This window comes from Arachis ipaensis, chromosome B4 (assembly GCF_059453495.1).
Source record: "Arachis ipaensis isolate K30076 ecotype BB chromosome B4, ASM5945349v1, whole genome shotgun sequence".
Taxonomy (NCBI): domain Eukaryota; kingdom Viridiplantae; phylum Streptophyta; class Magnoliopsida; order Fabales; family Fabaceae; genus Arachis; species Arachis ipaensis.
This window is the reverse complement of record NC_142439.1, coordinates 115,715,979-115,716,335: the sequence shown is the minus strand read 5'-3', so window position 1 is coordinate 115,716,335 and position 357 is coordinate 115,715,979. Positions and strand designations below refer to the sequence as shown.

Genomic DNA, 357 nt, shown 5'->3' with positions numbered 1-357 from the left:
CTTGTTCTGAGAAAGAATAGCATTAAGAGCTTCTACTTCCATAACACCCTTCTTCTGTGGAGCCTCAGAGTTCACATGATTCCTGTTAGATGAGTATAAATATTGGTTGCTAGCAACCAATTCAATCATCTCAATAGTCTCCTCCGGTGTCTTCTTCTTGTGCAATGAACCACCTACAGAATTATCTAAGCACATCTTGGACATTTCACCCAAGCCTTCATAAAAGATATCTAGTTGGGTCCATTTGGAGAACATGTCCGGAGGGCATTGCCTAGTTAGTAGCTTGTATCTCTCCCAAGCTTCATAAAGAGTTTCACCATCATTCTGCCTGAAAGTCTGAACCTCCACCCTAAGCTT

The 357-nt window shown here is 41.7% G+C and overlaps 1 non-coding gene across 1 annotated transcript; it reads left to right on the top strand.

Annotated features, from left to right (window-relative positions):
- Positions 1-250: 250 nt before the first annotated feature.
- LOC148568878 (small nucleolar RNA R71) lies at positions 251-357 on the top strand. Its single transcript, XR_015882679.1, has one exon. It is a non-coding gene; the product is annotated as a small nucleolar RNA R71 (small nucleolar RNA).